Here is a 21,174-nt window from a genome sequence, read left to right as displayed (position 1 = left end):
GTGGGCTCATGTACTTTTCTTAATATGTTTGAGCTTCTAAAAATAAATATCCAATAGCAGTTAATAAGATCTAACAAAGAAAAAGTGAGAGCTATCAGAATAATTATTTTAAACAAATTTCAGAGGCAAAAAAACCTAATAGTATATGGGAAGATATTGTAGACCCTGTGGCAGCACCATTAATTATCCCAAATTCATGTTTTGTGGTCCCCGTTTTGTACTGCATTGCTGAACAACGTGAAAACAAACACAAGAAATATTTGCAATTTAGTAGACTTCAATTAAATTTAATTTAAATTTAAATTATAAACTAGTTGTTAAAATGTCCCAAATTATGGGTTCTAGTGACCCATAAGAATTATTAAGATATATCTTTGCATTTCCATGTTGGGAGCAAACAGGATCCCATTTCTTTGTGGGCTTGTCACCTTGTGCATTTTTTTCTAATGATGTAAACTTTCAGGACTAATCTTTCAGGAGTGTCATGACAGGATTTGCATATCTATATCTATACATTTGTATATATATACATATAAATCTTTGGAAGGAACTGCTATGATGAGCCATAACTGCATGCTTTAGTTGTTGGGATGAGGTAAAGGTACTCTAGAGCTTTCAGTGCTGGGTGATGTTTTGCTCTTCATTTATAAAATCTCATTCAAGACTTAATATAAAGTGAATCTACTGTTAGTAGTTTCAAAAGCTAAAGTTTATTATATTTTCAAATTCTTTGTTGACATGCAGTTTTGGAAGGAAAATAGATTTTGCTGTATCCTTGCTTTTGCTGTACATTCTTCCTCAGTTGTCTTCAACATTAAATTCACGCTCTTAACTCCTGCCTGAAGTGCTTTCATGACATTACTGCTTTCAGACTTCTCACCCCATGTCTCCAAGCAATCTGGTCAAAATGCAGTACTTAGGTATTTCTGTGAATTCATTGTAGAGTAACTTTTATGTTTCCCTATAGCTTCATCTTTTCTGGCTACATGCATATTGTTTCAAACCTTCAGAACTATTTCAATAAGTGATTCCTAAAAATAAAAATCTCTAATTCTTGACTATGTGTTTTCAGTCAACATGAACAGCATATACAGTATATTACTTTCTCTCACTAGGACACGAGTATTTCCTATGTCACGAGCATAAGACTTTGTTCTCTTAGGCTATATTTTACAGTTTATGTGATGCTTGTTAGCCGCATCATCTATGTAAGATACATGCAAGACTGTAATCCATTGCAGTTCTTGAATCATGTTCCTGGGCATGAACTGGACAAAATTCTGTGCTGCCCCCCAACATGAATTTTAGTCCTGAACCATGCTTTTTATTTATTATTGTTATTATTAATTGTAATTATTAATAGTAATAATCTCTAATTTCTTAGTATTTCAATCTTCCAGTATCAGAGCACTGCCTGCTAGTTTACTTTCTTTTTGTAGCAAAAATCCAAGTGCTATTTGAATATATTTGAATAGCTGATTTGGGTTAGACTCTAAAGAAATGAGACTCCTTCCTATCCCAGGCACAGGTATGAGGGATTCGGCTCCTTAGAACAGTAAAATTAGTTCTTTAGCATCATTCATGGTCTTCTGTATTCCCCCTATAGTTTGGTCTCCCTTTTTAAAAGCATGTCACTCATATGATGCATTTATTTGTGAAGTGCAGCCTGTTCAAATTTCCTACCCTATCTTAACAAAAAAAAAAACACAACACAACAGAATATTAAAATTATCCTTCAGAACTAGTTATTGGCACAAAAGAAGTGAGATATTTGAGTGTCTTTTCCCGGAACATGACACTCCACCATGCTGTTCTCTCACTCCTCTCCTCAGAAGGACAGAGGGATGAAAATATGATGAGAAAAATGAAAGCTTGTTGTTTGAGATAAGGAACAGTTTAGTTAAAGGAAAGTAAATAAATTAAGCAAAGGCTACTGTCGTGGTTTAACCCGGCTGGCAGCTAAACACCACACAGCCGTTCGCTCACCCTCCCCCCTCCCTCTCTGGGACGGGGGAGAGAAATGGAAAGTGAAGCCCATGAGTTGAGATAAAGACAGTTTAATAAGACAGGAAAATAATAATAATAATAATAACAACAATAATAATAATAACAACAACAACAACAACAACAATAATAATAATAATAATAATAATACAATGGTGATAATAGTACCACTAATAATAATATGTACAAACAAGTGATGCACAATGCAATTGCTCACCACCCGCTGACCAATGCCCAGCCTAACCCCGAGCAGTCCAGCGCCCTCCCCCAGCTAGCCACCCCTATATCTTGTTTAGCATGACGTCAGATGGTATGGAATACCCCTTTGGCTAGTTTGGGTCACCTGTCCTGGGTCTGCCCCCTCCCAGCTCTTACTGCACCCCCAGCCTGCCTGTTGGCAGGACAGAGCAAGAAGCTGAGATGTCCTTGGCTTGGTATAAGCATTGCTCTGCAACAATTAAAACATCGGGGTGTTATCAGCACTCTTCTCATCCCGAGCCAAAACATAGCATTCCACCAGCTACTAGGAAGAAAATTCTGTTCTAACTGAAACCAGGACAGCTACTCAGAAGCAAAAGGAGAAAACAATTATTCACTACTTCCCATCAGCAAGAGATGTTCAGCCATGTCTTGAGAAACAAGGCCTCAGTATGGATAATGATCGCTTGGGAAGACCAGTGCTTTCCTAACAAGAGCTCCCCCCAGCTTCTTCCCCTTCCCCAGCTTTTACTGCTCCATGTGACAACATTTGGTTTGGAATCTCCCTTTGGTAGGTTTAGCTCAGCTGTCCTGGTGAGGTTTCCTCCCCAGCTCTTGCCCACCACCAGCCTATGTGCTGTGGGGGTTTGGAGAGCTGGCCTTGGTGCTCTGCCAGCACTGCTCAGCGCTTGCCAAAGCACTGCTGGGACAGCAGGGCTGCTCTGGCTACTGGTGCACAGCACAGCCCTGTATGGGCTGCTGTGGGGAAAGTCAACTCCACCCCAGCCAGACCCAGCACAGCAATACAGGGCTTATGGAGATACTCTGTTAAGCATTTAACTGACACTGCTGTGTAACATAAATCCCACCAGAACAATGCAATTTATTCTAAAGAGATCTGAGAGCCTCTTTAAGAAACAGCTTCCATAGAAGCACATTCCCAAACTCTCGTGTCTTTCACATTAATGTTTCTGTTGAGGTTGGACTAGGTGATCTTGGAGGTCTCTTCCAACCTAGCTGATTCTGTGATATTTTAAAGATGAGATATCAAGACCTTTTGATAAGAAGTCAAAGAATAGGACAATTACGTTTTCTTCTGGAGGTCACAATTTCCTGGGACACCCAGGATTTTCCAGGATTGCTTTTTTTTTTTTTTTTTTTTTTTTTTTGGGCAGCCATAAGCAACGTCCATACTATGGTCCATAGTCTGCTTAAATGGTACTCAAAAATTTCCCTTATGTTGAATTCCTTAGAAGTATTTTGTTCATAACCATAAATTCTCTTTCTTTGCCTCCCACACAGGCCACTAACCTATTTCTACTTTAAATGAAATAGACATTAAAATGCTCATATGCTGCCATTAGTTTCCCTAAGGCTACCAGAAAATTATACTAGAAACCATTTTAATATACACATAGTAATAAGACATTTTTTCTGTATAAAACTATAAGAACCCTAATTTTTAATGTGCCATTTCTACCTCTCCACATAGTCTATAAATCTGCTTATAGTTCTAAAGTAAGAGATGTAATAAATCACTAATGTAAGTTTGAAGTAATGTCAACATGTCTAAAGGTACAGTATTAATTACAAAAATATAAGTGCAACCTGAGCACTTGGTTTAGGTTTTAGCTCAGTGAATTACTGACACTGCTATTTACTATTTGCTTTGGTTTGTTTATTTTCTCCATAAGAGTGGCTATTACAAAAGACTGATGTTAAAAATACCTATTAAGTTCAACAATATTTATGCATTTAAAACCTCACTGTTCTCCAGATATACCGATTTTGTTGTTGTTTTTGTTATTATTTTATTATTATTTTTCTCAGCCATTGTAAGAGCTCAGAGGGATGTGCAAAGAATCAGTTTCAGGTTGGGACGTTCTTCTGGGAAGCATCACCTGGAATTCTCACTAGTAGAGAAAGGAATGAATGCAAATAATGTACACCTTAAGCCTTGCTGTAACCACGAAGTTTCTTCTGATGTTTTACTCTAAGTCATGTGAGCCATTTTATATAATGTAAAAGCTGTATTAGTTCTAACTTTTGAGTGAGGTAAGAGAAGCACCTTCTTTTTTCTTCTCCTTCCTTCATTCCTTCCCTCTATCTCTGCAGTTAAGTTCAGGCCAAATAGGGAAACTACACCAAAATAGGTTTTGCAAGTTGATCCACTTTATAGAACTACTTAAATTTTCACTGAATGTTAGAGAGATTATCTAGGTAAGTAATTAGTGCACCTGGAAGATGGGACACACTAAGTTTCCATTTCTGCTGCACTAAAAATAGAAAAGGACAAAATGAACATATTCTAGACCATAGTCCGCTTATGGTTGGGGATATGGAAAATGAAATATTTATTAAATCCTAATATTTTAAACAGCATTCTTTCACCTCAGGGGAATAATGTTAGTATGAGAGTGTTGGGTAAAAGCTGAATTAGATCATCAAGAATTTATTTGCTGGAAAACTCAGTGAATTTTACTCACTAATGGGAATATTACATTCTTCCATTTAATTTAATACCCGTTGAAGGAATGTCATCCACCTCTTGCAGGTACTTTCAAGCCTCTAGTTGAATTGATTTATCTAGCAACATGGAGGAATGCCACCTGTCTAGGGGTATATCATCTTACAGTGATATATTCTTGTGTGACATCAAAACAATTGATGAAAAAAAAAAAGAGTTGCAATAGTCCAACAGCAGCTGGGAAGCTAGGATGTGAAATTGATTATACTTTCTAAGAGAGATTTGGAGGTAACAGAGCTCTTAAAATCCCAAACAGTCGATGTTAAGTGATGGTTATGAAATGTATGATATTTGAATACTGCTATTTAATTAGAACACGGCTACAAAATATGTTCCATGAAGTCAAGGATATTGATAAATCAATAGTTGATGAAAGTTCCTTTTCCCTAACTATTTTGAATTAAAATGTAGTGGGAATTCGGACTATTATATTTTTATAAGATTGTAGAAGCTTTTATTATAGTCTAATTTCTTTATTTAATCTTTCAGTTTTGATTAAAAGTTTTAAAATCTGAAAGTTTGTTTTGAAGCTCTTGCCTGAAATCCTTTATACAGCTGTAATGAATCTTCACAGCATAGTGATATAGTGCTCATTTCTAGAATAAGTCTTAGATGCAGCAAAATCTTAGAAAAAGACTCTGATCTTAGCAAAATCTAAGACTTAGAGAAGTCTTATAATCAGCAAAAGTAACTCATTCATTATAGACTATAAACTGTATATAGTAATAATTTTGATATCCAAGAATATATGACTGTAAACTTACAAACACACCAACAGAAGCAAATTCTTACAGGATCTTTTTTTATGTCCTGGTGCAAAGTTCTGGTCTTTTTTGTCAGTAGGCTTTGCTAATGAATTCAATAAATTTAACCCTAAGAGATTTATGGAAGGCACACAATAACTTTCTATTTCTCTCTAGAGCTGAGAGGTTAAAAAGATTCTTAAGGGCTGAGGAAGAAGTGGGAAACCAAAAGGAAGAAGAAATAAAGAAAGCATCAGAACCAAGGGAGAGGAAAGGCCAACAATGATTTGCATTTACACATTATGATTAATCTTTGTGGCATAATCTACACATCACCACTAAAGTTCAGCATGGGAGAAGCTGGATAAATTACTGGCACAGGACACATGTTAGCTTCTGACTATCAACAGTAAAGTAAAAATATTGGTCCCAGACATTAAAACAAATCCTTTCCATTATTAAAAATGTCATAGGTCTGGAATATCTTTGCTGAACAAAAGAAGTTTAAACCAAAAATATTGAAATTTAAGCAGATGAATTCAAATATTTTTCTTGTTTTTACTATGAGTAATGAAAACAAGAGTGAGAATGATTTAAGAATTAAAAACTTCAGAACGTCTAAAAAGGTTTGACCTCAGGGTGAATGGAAGCGCAGGTTGGTTTGTATTTACAATGAATCTGCCAACATCATTAACTACTTGATTCAAATCAGCCCTCAGAAAGAACTTTGTTATTCCCTTTTATCAATTAATTGGCAAATAAGAAAGACTGTTCAAAATCTAAAACTCAATATACTCATTTCTTATATGTGTTGGGCACGGAAAGCAGTAGAAACTTTGCTATGCGCTTGTGATAGTATAACCAGATTCAGAGCCTCCTGAGAATTTATACGCTGACTTCAATAGGCTTTGGATCTAGCTGTAGAAAAATTGATTATTCTATCATTACTCTTGTAATTAAGTTGCCTAGGAACAGGGCTGGGGGGAGGGGATGTCTGCAAACTTTATTTATTTATTATTTAATGTGCATCATTTGTAAGAGAGTAAACATTTTAGACCACTATCTGCCTTCCCTGCAGTTCAACCAGCTTTTACAGCATTAAGTTGTTCCTATAAATGACCTGAGTCAGACACCTTAATGGAAGATACTGCCAAAATGGAGAGGATGATGCTGTTGCTCCTATAGCTTCTCATCTAACTTGTTATTTAGTACACAAAGTGAGAACAACCATTTTCAAAGTGCTTATTTATCATTAATTTCTGAACTGAGATGTTGCAGGCACAAAGGGAAGATCCTCAGTGCTCAGCTGTATCAAGATAATATGCTCAGGGATTACTGCAGTTAAAGCTCTGCACATTTACTCTAGCAGTGAGTGCTGTACTGTTCTGTAAGCATTAAGAAAGGTTTTTTTCAAGACAGGGCACACCAGACTGTAGTTGGAGAATCATTTGAAAGATTTTTAAAGAACTTTTGACTGGTCAGCAGTTAATGGTGGTGCTAGAATCATTGTGTTTAGGCATGAATTTGGAATTTTCTGGGAACGCTGATAGCTGTTCTGTTAGCTGATAGAGCAAAAGGAAAAGGAAAAGGCCATGAACAGCATATGTTGTCTAGGATTAAGCTAGTATTCTTACAAACCTGAGATCAGAGAATAAACTATATCAAGAAGAAAAAGAACTAAAAAAAAACCCGCAAAATAATAATGACATCAATAAAAAGGAAGCTTTTGTTTATGACCTACTGTGGATATCTTGAAAGAGACTTTCTTGGAAGCTGTCTTTCTGGGGCAGTAAATTGTGAATCAGCTGGAAGAAGAGATATTATGCATTGATGGTTACGGGCTATGGAACATTGGGAAAAAATTAGCAAAAGAAAGGAACAGTTTGTGGCTTTGCTAAAGCCAATTTCAACATGCTTTTTTTTCACAGTTAACAAAGGAGACTTTAAAACCTGGCTGCTCTCCTTCTGGTCAAAGAGAAACAGTAATGTTGTCAATATAATATAGTTTGTAAAATTGTGATGAACTAATACATTTTTTATGTTTGTGCATTTATGTTAGAATTAGAGGAACTGCTGCTGATTTTTCAAAAGCAAAACTCTAAATCAATCTAATCTTCCTCTTTTTTTTTTTTTTTCCTTTTTTTTTCTCCACCCCTCTCAAGTGTTTTTCTATGACTCACTATCACAGTCCTAACCTCAGACGATCAATTCAATTTCTATGGAGGACAAATGCAATTTATTCCATTTCAGTTTGCTGAGAAGAAATATTCTGTAATATTAATTCCGGAAGTGAGTTCATAAAAACAATTTCCTCCCTTGCTAAGTTTTGTTTTTTTTTTTTTTTTTAAAGAAATTCACTTAGTCTTTGACATATTAGGAGCTAGTAATCAATATGAAGGCCTTTAACCTATCAGGAAGAGAAAAAGAAGTCTTCTTATGAAGTCTGTAGTGTCCATTCTTTGTGCTTTCTGGCAAGAATCAAGACTTCAAAAAATTATTTGATGTCAATGACTTCCATCCCATTGCAAATTCAACATATGTGACAACATATTTTCTCTCTTTGCACTTATAGAAATAGCAGTATTGCAGCCTCTCTCTACCCATATTGATGCTGCCCTTTACAGTCTGTAAAATTTCAGTGAAAAATGCTCTAAGAGCTGCAAATCAAGTCTATAATTTATCTAAATCCAGAAAACAGTAGCAGTATTTGCATATGGTTTTCTAATGAGAGGCTGCTCTATTTTTGTTGAGTGTATATTCTAAGGTAGGACAGTGCTTACTAAATAACTTCTTGACTTTCTATTTGTTCAGGGCTTTTCTATAAACATGCTGTTTTGTTATGTGTCTGTTTACAGTGGTTGAGGAGAATGGACACAAGACTGTCACTTTCTAATGTACGAAGCTTCCTCTAAGAACTCTTCTTGCTCTAACTGGTGATGAATAACACGAGCTCCTGACCACGTTAAGCTATATTTATTATTCCGAAAGAATAGCAATAGAAATGTTTGTGTCACATTTTTTGCCTTTTGCATTGCAGTATGTGTATTTTCTAATCTAGCAGTCACCTATGCTTAGAGATACAATCCAGAGTGCAGACTGTATGGAATTGAGATAAATGAGGCACAGAATGGTTGGGGGTTTTGCTTGAACATTATGTGTGAAAGGTTCAATTCAAAAGTGTGAAAGGTTCAAAATACAGAAAATGTCAGATACTCATTGGTGATGCACATTAAAAAGGACCTTCTTGTGCATAAAGCACAGGGAAGCTGTCATCAAGTACAAGTTAGCTTGGAAGCGGCTGCAACCTTGGTACTTCCAGTCTGAGTAAATAATTGGCTACAATGAAGAGCTGTCTAACACACTACATGTGTATCTGTGAGATACATTTAAAAAATTGCAGATGAAGGGTAAGTGGAGATGAACTTAAAAAAAAAAATAAAAAAAAATTAAAGGAAATGATCAGCAATGCTTATATGTCCATTTTACATAGCACGGAGTGTACCTCTGTGTATGTGTGTGTATTCACACACTGATAGTACGTGTAAAAGCTGGTGGAGACAAATAGGTAGGATTAAGCACAACCAGGACAAAAATTTAAAAGGGAAAAAGTACAAAAGCTACAACTGGTGGATATTGCTAGGGTGCAGAGTCTGAAAGGTGAAATCTTGATCCCTAAGTGTGCACACAAACAAAGGGAGCCTGTTGATACTTGAATCCAAATGATAGAATAGTAATTAATTTCAGTGGGACATGTCTGCATTTGGCTATAATGACTTGATATGAAATGACCAGAAACTGTTGAAGAAAGTATAGTGAAGAATTCTGGTGTTTTCAGATCTACCATGTCACTACTAGTGCCCTTGGTGTTGTTTCACAAATCCCACCACTGATCGCAGAAACAAACACTGTAAGACAAGCAGAAATTAAAATCCCTAAACCAAAATACACCTGTACTTTTAAATACAGGAGTTAAGGCCACTCTTTATTTTTCATGAAAAATAGCATGTTTAGTGAATAGATAAAACTAGTCTTTCTTTGATGCATTTTTAAAATAACTCTTGATATGAATCTGTAGGAAAGTGGGAGGTGGGTGGAATAGAGAAGTGTTATCTGGCACCTCATACAAAGAAGTGGTTTTTCAAGAAAAGTATTAGTCACTGCATGAGGGTGTGCTTCTGAGGATGCTTAATGTCTGTACTGAATTATCAAACACCAAGAACCCTTCTGAAGTTCGCTGGAGGCAAAGGGTGGTCCACACCAACTAAACTAGTGAGACTGAAGCAGAGGAGAAAGAAAGTGATGCTCAAACTTATGTGATATTTTCAGTATTTTAGGTGAATGGAAGCAGGTATATACTCCGTGAAAAGACAGGAAACTGTCTTTTAAATGAATTTTAGTCATAATGTAGACATTTAGTTTGAAAGATTTTGTCTAAGGGCTTTTTAGCCCTTGATGATTTCCGCAGATGGCACCATGAGAAACAGATGAGATACAGCTAGCTGTTTAGTATTTCTTGCACTGTGCTACCATTTTGTACAAATGCCTTTTTTGAAGGTATACAATCCATTAATCACATGATGGAAACACAGCTGTGCAGTCACCAAAAAGATGGGATACTGGCAAATAGTTTAGACTGTTACAGTGCCTCATTTTTATGTATTTATTTTCTTCTTATTCCAACTCATTGTGAGAATTTTAGTATTAGTTACATATTTTGAAAAAGTTTTGACCAAGGTTTTTGTGCGGGTTTTAGTTGATACTGAAATCTACAGAGAGTGGCAAGTGATCAGCAGTCATGTAAGAGTCATACAAATTAAAAAGCAAACATATATAAATTACATTTCAGATTGCAAGAATGGACCTTAGTCAACAGCAGCTTGGTAACGCCAGAAACTGCAGAACAGCTCAGATTCCTTCAAGCCTCCCACTGCCCTAAGCCTCTCTGGGCAGTGCAAAGTCATTGCTGTTTGCAGAGGAAGGAGAAGCCCCAAAACATCAGCAAATCTGTTAGCTCCCAAACCAGGCCAACTTTCTTCTGTCAGGTGAGTGCACATTTGTGATAAAACACTTGATGCTTTATAAAAATCACAGTGTAACCTACCTAACCACGCAAGAAATACCTATATTAATTCCTACACCAAACACAGTGTCCCCACAGTAAAGCACATATTGACACATTCTCATGCAAGTGTAAGGTAACAAAGGGCTATAAGAAAGGAACCTATTAGTAATACCCTCAAAATTAAAACTTTTTAAAACTATGTGCTTAATGCTTCCATTGCATTGTGATTTAGAGGTTGGGAACACTTGGTTTGATTAGTTTGGAGAAAAGAAGATTGAGAGGTGATCTCACTGCTCTCTGCAACTTTCTGAGCAGGGGAAATAGAGAAGGAGGCATTGGCCACCAAAGACGGGATGCGTGGGACAGCAGAACAGCACAACACTGTGCCAGGGCATGTTCAAGACATTAGGAAGAATTTCTTCACTGGGAAGGTGGTCAAACACTGGAACAGGCTTCCTGGAGAGGTGGTTGATGCCAGAGGCCTGTCAGTGCTCAAAAGGCATTTGGGTAACGCCTTTAATAATATGCTTTAACTTTGGCTAGCCCTGAGGTGGTCGGGCAGTTGGACTATGATCTTTGTAGGTCCCTTCCAACTGTTCTGGTCTGGTCTGGTCTGGTCTGGTCTATTCTATTCTATTCTATTCTATTCTATTCTATTCTATTCTATTCTATTCTATTCTATTCTATTCTATTCTATTCTATTCTATTCTATTCTATTCTATTTATAATAATAAATGCAAAGTAATACAAAACAGATGCTTTACAGAGCTTCATTCCATAATCAGGAAATTCACTGACATATCCTGTAGTAAAATCACTTAACACAAAACATGTGAAGTGTCAGTGTTTCAGACAAAGCAAAAGTTAGAGATAAAATCTTTATGATTACGCAATATTTTATATTACATTACTATATTTAAGAAAGAATATCAGTACTTTTACTTATATATTAATATTATATTTGGAGCCTCCTCATTTATAGCATAATCCAAACCTCATTAAAGTCAGAGGACTTTAGTTCTTGACATAAAACTATTAAATTTGTTTACCTGTATGAAAAACGAAGAGATACTTAAATGAAGGGTCCTACCTTTATTTATTTATTTTTAATCTCTGTCACAAATTCTAAGATGAAGGAGTTGTGATTGTGAGTGTTTAAGGGGATGCTGTATTTATCAGCTTTTAGAAAACAAGAAAGTGACTAAAATATAATTCAACATAAAAGTAACTATATATACTCTAAGAATGGGATATTAAACTGCACTTTGCTCTGTTTCAGTCCTACATGTTGATGATGCAATAATATTTTCATAGGCCAGGATTAGTTTGATTTTGTTTTGCTTTTCCTCCCTGTGTATTCAACAACTGCAGTGATATGGAGGTATCAATAATTAGGAAGAGACCTGATCTGATGGTCAACATGCTTAGATGAAATTCTCTTCACAACACTAGAAGATGCGCTTTACAGGGTTGAGGTATAAGGCTGGATTTTTGCATGGGCACAGACCTAAAAACTGGAGAAAAGTGCTAGCAACTCACAGTAAGGAGAAATGTTTCAGCGGTCATTCTTCACACCTCTTGTGAAGAGACTGAGAGATATAATAATAGACGTGTGAAATAAAATTACATCACCTGCATAGCTCTGTGAATCAGCTTTTTGATTCTGCAGTAGCTTACTTAGCTCCATACAGTTTGACTCCCCCATACAAATTTAGACATATGAGAGTCTCATTTGTGATTCAGAGCCTCTTTCAAAGAAAATACAGCATGTGTCTCCACATGGAATTCCCATATATATTCCTCTATATGGCAATGAGAATTTGGCCTGTAGGTTTTAATTTCAATTGGTATATGTTAGCTAATGGCTGGCATCTGCTACTGTGCTGTAAAGAGTAAACTATAACCTTAACAATCAAAGAACTTTATTAATATTTAAAGAAAATGTTTAATGTTTAAACAGATTGTAAAAACTTTAATGAAGCTATTTGGGAACTAGTTTGCATATGGAATTATGCTGCCTTAGCCTACCAGCATCAAAAATGACATCATTTTCCAACAAGATGAGCCTCTCTGTAAGAAGTATTGCTTTCTCTACAGTTCTGTCTTTCTTCAGGGCATGAATTACACTTGAGCATGTGTATTTTCCATTTCCTGTGCTTAAGCAAGATGAACAAAAATTGTTTTGCTTTGTTTTTCAACATTTGTTTTTCATAGGTCCAAAATACTTTTTATTATTATTATTATTATTATTATTATTATTATTATTATTATTTTATTCATGGGTGTGTGATAAATATTATGCCTTAAAAAATGCTGATAACAAAGGGACACATGCTTGATGGAAACTAATGAGGCCAGGGTAAATCTGCACATTCTCAGTTGAGGAAACACTAAAACTGGTACACAAAAACAGAGAAAAAAACAGAGATTAAAGAATAGAGTGTAGAATTGGATATACGGACAAGATTACTGTATGTGGACGCTGAGTATTTTCAGTATTATGGCTAGGATAGCAGTGTGTCTGATCTCTTCCTTTGAAAAACAGAGGGTTTTTTTTGTTTTTGTTTTTAAAGCATTTAATTAGTGATATACCACAGTTATAAATGTTATCTTGTAGCAATGTTTCCTATCTGCTTCCCATCCATCACGTAGCACACAGGTAAAAGACAGAAAACAATTATAACATCTCCACATAAATTTAAGGTGAGCGGCATGTGAGGAGAGTGCAGATTAACATTCTTTTAGCATGTTAAGTAATCAGGAACATCAGTCAGATAATGGAGGATTTTGCTGAGAAATTCAGATTGAAAGACATGGTAGTATAATTCCTTTTACAGAAATCATGATTTTCTAGTGTTGTTATGATTCTTCTTGTTAAACCCACATAGTAAGCAGCTTTAGCTTTCTTTATAGCATTATACAATTCTACAGGGTTCCATAAGATCTTATGGTACATCTGGTCAAACAATGCATTTGGCACAATTCCCATCTTCAGCTTTTTATGCTAAACACAGAAAACAACTGTGTAGAAAACTGAAATTCATTGTACACTTCCTGTCAATTTCAATCCATTTTAAAGGTAATAATGATTACAAGCACTAAGCATGTGGTGCGTACTCAATCAGAGATAAGAAGGCAACTTAGAAACTAGGGCAGCCTGTTAGTAACAGACCCACTGACTGTAGAGATGCACACGGACGTCCAGCTTAGGCAGACACTCCTAAGTGCACAGTGTGCTGGTGGTGTAGCTGGAGCTCAGTGCCTTGGAAGTTAAAACTTGGACATCATACGAGAAAGTGTGGGACAACAGCGAGTGGCTACAATGAAGGGTTGCTTCTTGCCATGGTGACAGGCTAAAGATGTAAGGATAGCTAATACCTAAAGATATGTGAGCTTTTGGACTTTTAGCAGGGTCTAAAACTGTGACTTGTCTTGTTTTCCATATGTTAGCTGTCTCAAAATTAGCAGAAATTTCTAAACAATTTCACATATCTACTCTTATCAGCCATGTGCTAAATGCAGCATAAGCCACGTCTTCCCTTCCCTTCCCTTCCCTTCCCTTCCCTTCCCTTCCCTTCCCTTCCCTTCCCTTCCCTTCCCTTCCCTTCCCTTCCCTTCCCTTCCCTTCCCTTCCCTTCCCTTCCCTTCCCTTCCCTTCCCTTCCCTTCCCTTCCCTTCCCTTCCCTTCCCTTCCCTTCCCTTCCCTTCCCTTCCCTTCCCTTCCCTTCCCTTCCCTTCCCTTCCCTTCCCTTCCCTTCCCTTCCCTTCCCTTCCCTTCGCAACCTTTTCATGTTTGTATAATTTTCCTCTCTCAGAAGGATGAGTGACAGGGATATTTCTATAAGAAGACAGAAAATACCCTGAAGGTAAAGAAATCTAGGGACCCAGTACAATCTTCTGCCATAATTTCAGCATCTGAGTGTTAGCTAAATCTTAGACCAGGGAGCAGAGAGAATATTGCTTTACACAGAATCACACAGAATTTCTAGGTTGGAAGAGACCTCAAGATCATCGAGTCCAACCTCTGACCTAACGGTAGCAGTCCCCACTAAACCATATCCCTAAGCTCTACACCTAAACGTCTTTTAAAGACTTCCAGGGATGGTGACTCCACCACTTCCCTGGGCAGCCTGTTCCAGTGTCCAACAACCTTTTTGGTAAAGAAGTTCTTCCTAACATCCAGCCTAAAACTCCCCTGGCTCAGCTTAAGCCCATTCCCCCTCGTCCTGTCACCAGGCACGTGGGAGAACAGACCAACCCCCACCTCGCTTCAGCCTCCCTTGAAGTACCTATAGAGAGCAATAAGGTCGCCCCTGAGCCTCCTCTTCTCCAGGCTGAACAAGCCCAGCTCCCTCAGCCGCTCCTCGTAGGACTTGTTCTCCAGGCCCCTCACCAGCTTCGTCGCCCTTCTCTGCACCCGCTCAAGCACCTCGATGTCCTTCTTGTAGCGAGGGGCCCAACACTGAACACAGTACTCGAGGTGCGGCCTCACCAGAGCTGAGTACAGGGGGACGATCACCTCCCTAGCCCTGCTGGTCACACTGTTTCTGATACAAGCCAGGATGCTGTTGGCCTTCTTGGCCACCTGAGCACACTGCTGGCTCATATTCATCTGACTATCCACCATCACTCCCAGGTCCTTCTCTGCCTGGCAGCTTTCCAACCACTCATCTCCCGGCCTGTAGCTCTGTTTGGGGTTATTGCGCCCCAGGTGGAGGACCCGGCACTTGGCCTTGTTAAACTTCATGCAGTTGACCTCAGCCCATCGGTGCAGCCTATCCAGATCCTCCTGCAGAACCTTCCTACCCTCAAGCAGATCGACACACGCACCTAACTTGGTGTCATCTGCGAACTTACTGAGGGTGCACTCGATGCCCTCGTCCAGATCATCGATGAAGATATTGAAGAGGACTGGCCCCAGCACCGAGCCCTGGGGGACGCCACTAGTGACTGGCCTCCAACTGGACTTGGCTCCATTCACCACGACTCTTTGGGCCCGGCTATCCAGCCAGTTTCTAACCCAACGAAGCGTGCGCCAGTCCAAGCCAAGAGCAGCCAGTTTCTTGAGGAGAATGCTGTGGGAGACGGTGTCAAAAGCCTTGCTGAAGTCAAGGTAGACCACATCCACAGCCTTTCCCTCATCCACCCAGCGCATCACTTTGTCATAGAAGGAGATCAGGTTCATCAAGCAGGATCTGCCTTTCATAAACCCATGCTTTCTTCCTGATCATTTTGAATAGTTGCAAAATGAAGGCTTTTCTATAGGTCCTGTCTCAAAAAAAGCAAAATCCCAAAACAACTCCCCTCCCTGAACCTAGAATCTGGGTGAAATATATAAGAAAATAAGAGGTTTTTTTTTTTGTTGTTTTTTTTTTTCCTGTCTAAGGTAACATTTCCAAAGTTTTTAATTTAAGCAAAATTGGCTAAAACAAGGATAAAACTATGTTAATTTATTCCAACAGGAATAATTTTTCCTAAGATAGCATTTAATTTTCTCATTCTTGTTATCATAATTTGGTGCTTCTTCACACTGTACTGACCACTGTAGCTTGGTCACCTGGACTCTTTCCTGAGCAGCACTGGCTGAAGCCCCAGTCTTTATTGCTTTTGAGTCTGGACTTGAATGGGTTCAAAGAAGCTGGAAATTAGCTTTTGTTGTTATTGTTCAGCTGCAGAAAATAAACCATGGGGCAGAAGGGAAAATGTCCATCAGACCTGACTTTTATGCTTGGTCTCCACTTAAATGGAAGAAAGTGCTTTATTCATGCAACTTGTTTAATGCTCAATAGGAACTTGCACTTTATTGGCTCCTTTAGGCAAGAATCTTTTTGTTTGAGAGTGCCAGACCTGAGTTTCATCTGTTAGTTAGACAGAATTTCCATTTTACTCTCACAGTATTAACCATCAAGCATGTCATCTTATTTCAGCCTGTACTGTATTTCATTGGTACTGTATAACTGAGAAGCTAATGAAAAAATAGCCTAGTAAGAAATTTTCCTGCAGGCGCAGTGATTGTGGGATGCTGGGTAAACAGCTTCCTCCTGCACAGCACTTAGGCAAGGACTGATTAGAATCTGGTACTGGTGGTAGTCTTGTTTCAAAGATAACTTTATTTTCTTTAAGTCTTTCTCTCTGCCAATCATTTACGTGGAGACACTTGACCTATCAGTGCCTTAAAGTACATTTCTTCCTAAGTAGAGTTGCTGAACAAATCACAACAGCAGCTGACAATTAGGCTGTTCATTTGAAAAGGATAAAAAATATGTTTTGTGGTGGTTGTTTCTTTGCTGATTATCAAAGACATTTTGCTATAAGTAGGGTTTTCCTTGGTTTTGAAATGCTCTTGAGTTTTTTTAAAAGTCAAGAGACTGGATTGTTAGAGCCATTATATCCTGACATTCTTGTGGTCTTTTCTTCCTAGAAGCATAAACTACCTATAATATAATCTATAAACAATCCAATGTCTGATAACAGAAAATAGTTGGCAATAACCAGAGCTAAATTAATATAGACTGTATGATTTACAAGTATGCATAGCTCTAAATGTTTTACCTCTTAAGGACTCATGCAAGTAGCAGGACCAAAACCACAGGGCCCATTCATGTCTCGTGTGACTGTGGACACTTTAAGATAAGGAGCACTAAACCCATTTCATTTAGTGCTGTTGCTCCCTCTGATTTGAGAGGGCTGCTTCTCCCAAATGCACAATGTGTGTGAGGTGTCATGAGTGAGACCCCTCACAAACAGCAGATTGACACAGTTTTGGCAGTAGTAGCACATAGCCATCTCTACTCAGCTGCTCCCCTTCTCTCATGGGAAGATGAAAACAGAAGCTGCAGTCCTGGCACATGCTTTTAACAATTACAAGCTCAGGAGAAAGCATTCTGGAGCCAAATTTGCAGTAGATTATTTCTTTTCTTAGGAAAAGAAAGCTGATGGAAGAATCCTGTAGAAATCTCCTCTGTATCTAGAGAGATGAGATTTGTTGTTTAAATTGAGTGTAGGTCTGCTTTTGTGTAACTTGTTTACAGAGATATTTAGGCCAGTAGAAATGCAGTAAAACACCTAGATCACAGTGGTGGTGCTTCATTTGGATATTGGGAGCTAAAAGCTGACTTTAGCTACCCCTTTGCCTTTAGTCCTAGAACTTTAATTTCACTAATCAATCTGATGGTATTCAGGAAACATTGCTTTGACTCACTGGCTTTTTTCCCCTGCCTGGTGGGTCTGGACATCACCATTGTGATAATTCACCTTTTAAGTTATATTCTGCTATTCAGATGTATTCAGATGTGTTCCAGTTTGCTTCAGAAGTGAGTCTATAACTATGGATGGAACAGCAAAGTCTAAAGTCTATATCAAGACTATTCAGTGGCATATCACGGTCCAGTCTCTATAATGACTTGTTTTTGTTTTTGACGAATTAAATATAAATATACATACTTGTGACTTTTGTCAGTCTTCTTCAATCAGTATGGTTAATAAGCATTAAATGAAATAATATGCTTATAAACACAACCCTTTTACACCCAACAGCTTTTGGAATACAGCTCAATTTATGATGTAGATATCAAATGATTAATCCCTACCCTGCTTCCTTGATGAAAAATGTATAGCTATGTCATGAGCTAAGCAACTTTTAAAAACGGATTGTATTTTCAAGAGTTTTCCAGAAGATATTAACCACCTCTCTGTAAGGTGATGACTTTCCGTAATCAGAGATAATCACATCTGCCTTATTGTGTGGAGATTAAAATTTGAATCAATCAGTATCCATCAATGAGCAAAGATCTAAGATCCCAGTCTGAATTTTCAATCCTTCAGCATAAGTTAATTTGCTCAAGCAGTCCTAGTAGCACTACGTGCTTCAGTAAAGTTACTCAGAAGTTATGCAGCACTGATTTCTTTTGTTCTACTTTTACCCTGTTCTCAACCTTGGAGGTGAAGGGCCACTGAAATCTTAACACGACATCTTGTACATACTGCACTCCCAGCACAGCTGAACAATCAGGCTAGAAGCTTTTCTCTATAAGGTAGGTGTTCCCTAATGGGTTTGCTGTCAGGATCGGGAACAAATGTGAGTAACTGTTTAACTAGTAATGCGGTAAGAGAGCCCCTTACACTTAATTTCAGAAAGCAGCCGTCACAAACTTGTTAGACACAAGTATTTCAGAGGTCACTATGTAAACAACTTTTAGACTGGTGGAGTGACTGGAGACAGGCAGGGCAGTATGTAACATACACCCTTGCAGGCTGGACATGCTTTGCTGTGTCTTTCAGTATTTCCCTTTCTCTGCTTCCACCAGAGATGTGTTTCAGAATTTCCTTTTCAGAATCTATAGCTTGCTGGAACAGCATTTGGTCTGAAAGCAAAGTTCTCCAAACCCTCGCACACTTACCTGAAGAGAGGTATTGCTCTCTCTTTGTTGTGATTGTTCCCAGAAATTAAAGGAAAATAACTAGATGATATAACTCACAACTATGTTGGATAACATTTATAGCTGTTAGAGAAAGTTAGAAGCTTCTCTTAGTAAGCCATCAATAGGAAACTGGGCTGGTCTTAGCTTGGTATTTGAGTCAAACTGAGGGAGGGCAGAGACAAAAAAATGGTGAGGAATGTCTTCTTTTCATGCAGAAAAGTGTTGTTCATGCATCCCTTTCTAGAGCTGATGTATAGAGATACAGTCTGCCCACTTTCAACAAGCCAGTGATTTCTCTTTATCTAGCAACATCCTGCCCAGCCGCTGACTTACTTGTAGCTGAGCAAATTAACCAAATACAACTGTACATCTGAAGAACCTAATTCAAAATATGATCTATAAAGTCCCAAGATTTAGAAGCAGCTGCTGTTTGCCTGCAGCATAATATGAGGTTATACTTGCAGCTGTAAATAATTCTAGAGAAAGCTGCACAGAATCAAATATCTTTTGATAAGGTCCTAGCAGTTTCATCTTCTCCTTCACTGAAGATATACTAGATAAATTAAACTTTATATGTAGCCAACTCAGGAACATGCTGTTTGACCAAATCTTGTTGCCATGGAAGGCAATGTCAATTTTAATGTTAAAATCACTGTGACCATAATCAGGTCAATGATGATGATTTAAAAATACTGCCATAAAGCATCATTCACATTAAAAACAAGCTATAAAAACACATAGAATTTGTCCAAATACTTAGTGAGACTTGGGGCTTTTGTATGAATGAAAACTCTCTCAAAGTCTGCATTTTCACTTAATCTTTGTCACCTTTTCTTACGACAGTGTTAAAATAATCCATTGTTTGTGACAAAATGTATGTTACCTTGTAGTTTCAGAGTCTGTAAGTTTCAGATCCTTAAAATGTAATACATGTACTTCTCTTTTATGGAATGTTAATCAGTGATTGACTAGATAACAAAGGATACATAGGGACTAATAATTATATGGCATCTTTCAGCAGCCATTCTTAAAAGAGGTTCTTAAATGCAAATTTAAGGTTTTAAATAGGCTTTAATTTTATATCAACATCTGAAGAAAATCATACCAGTCTCTTTTTATTTATGTGTTCTTTTAGACCAAATGATGAGGTATTATGAGAAACATAGGACTCAGCAATATGGCCAGAAACACCACCACTCTCATTGCATACCAAATTTTACCATCAAGATATGAAATGTTAACAGCCAGTAGAAAATGTAAAGATGATTACGCAAAACAAAAGAGAAAAAGCATTTGTTTAAAGACAACTAACACAATTTCACAGTCTGATTTACAGTTTTAAATCTGATTTCCATATTCTTCATTAGTTTTAGCTTCAGCCTTAACTCACTGTCTTGTCAGTGTGCATTACAGCTCACCAATCCTTATTGAAAGGCCTGTCATATTGTAACAAAAGAGACAGAGTGCCCTGCAATAATTCTATAAATGAACTGAAAAGCCTGTGATTTCGGCCAGTAATGAGCAATAAAAATGATTTAAATTGGGAGCAAGGCCATCTGTCAGAGCAACAATGTCCATTTATAAGGCACTAAAGTCATACATGATTGTGACAATGCTGAGTGTGTGGCTTAGAAAATTTTCTTCAAGGTAATTCTCGGGGGAGAGAAAGAAAATGACAGTGCAGATCTCACTGAAACAGCTACATATGAAAGAGATACATATGGATTAGAAAATAAATTAGAAGAATACAGAGGAATTTGACAACAATTTTTGAACTGTAATATTGTAAGGGAGGCTGAGGATTAAGAGCTTATGGGGGAAGAGAAAAACAGAATAGAAAGGGTGCATAAAACTCACAGGTTCTTAGAGAAACACATATTTTTTTTTTTTTCTGTGTGCTCAAGCGTAGATTCAGTTTATTTTCACTGTTTTGTTTTGAACTGCTGAATGTGACGGAATAAAAGCATGAACATGAACAAAACCATTATGCATTTAAACTAAATGTTAATTCCATTGTTGAAAATTTTCATATGTAATTGGAATTTCCTTGCCCTCTATCTCTTTCTGGCTATGTATCACTAAATCATGCAGATGAATCTCTGAAAAAGACTTGTATTCAAATTTCAACAATTATACGCAAGGGCAGTAATAGCACATACATGTAGAATTCAGTATTTCTGCAAAATAAAAACAATTCTGTAGTAGATATAAATGCTATTG

At 37.5% G+C, this 21,174-nt stretch overlaps 1 protein-coding gene and 1 long non-coding RNA gene across 2 annotated transcripts in view; one reads left to right on the top strand and one right to left on the bottom strand.

Annotated features, from left to right (window-relative positions):
• Positions 1-21,174, bottom strand: part of SLC9A9 (solute carrier family 9 member A9) — a 218,047-nt gene that overhangs the window by 102,935 nt on the left and 93,938 nt on the right. The window lies entirely within an intron of this gene.
• The window catches only part of LOC311441777, a 65,994-nt gene continuing 55,265 nt past the window's right edge, over positions 10,446-21,174 (top strand). The window contains exon 1 of the long non-coding RNA XR_014696212.1: positions 10,446-10,514. This is a non-coding gene — a long non-coding RNA (uncharacterized lncRNA). The remainder of the gene's footprint in view (positions 10,515-21,174) is intronic.

This window comes from Aythya ferina (assembly GCF_964211825.1).
Source record: "Aythya ferina genome assembly, chromosome: 9".
In the NCBI taxonomy this organism is placed as follows: Eukaryota; Metazoa; Chordata; class Aves; order Anseriformes; family Anatidae; genus Aythya; species Aythya ferina.
Note: the sequence above shows the minus strand (reverse complement) of the source record. Positions and strands in the feature narration are given on the sequence as shown.